The following is a 489-nucleotide window of genomic DNA, read 5'->3' on the forward strand; positions in this document are numbered from 1 at the left end:
GGGGGGGGGGCCCAGCCACGGCGGGCCAGCCCCCCGCCTGCAGCCCCCCCGGGCTTTGGAGGGGGTTAGAAGGCAGGAGGCAGGGCAGGGTGCAGGCAGCACGGCTGGGGACAGCCCGGTCCCTGCCTGCTCCGGCAGGAGCAGCGCTGGGCCAAGGAAACGTCCCCGTCGCGTGCTTACAGGCACAGGGACAGACAGAGGTGACAAAGCCCGGGGGGAGCACGGAGCCCACCCTGCGAAGGGCTCGTCCCGGCCGGGCCACCTGGGGAGAAGCGGGGTGAGACGAGCAGGAGCCTCCGGAGCAGCTCCAGCCGGACACTGCCCTCCCCGGGCAGAGCAGCAGTGTCACTCCCCGGGGACCCCTGTGTCAGCACAGCACAGCACCGCATGGCACGGCACGGCACAGCACGGCACAGCACGGCAAGGCATGGCATGGCGTGGCATGGCATGGCACGGCACAGCATGGCACGGCACGGCATGGCATGGCAC

This window comes from Aptenodytes forsteri, unplaced genomic scaffold (assembly GCF_000699145.1).
Source record: "Aptenodytes forsteri isolate BGI_AS27 unplaced genomic scaffold, ASM69914v1 Scaffold254, whole genome shotgun sequence".
NCBI classification, from domain to species: domain Eukaryota; kingdom Metazoa; phylum Chordata; class Aves; order Sphenisciformes; family Spheniscidae; genus Aptenodytes; species Aptenodytes forsteri.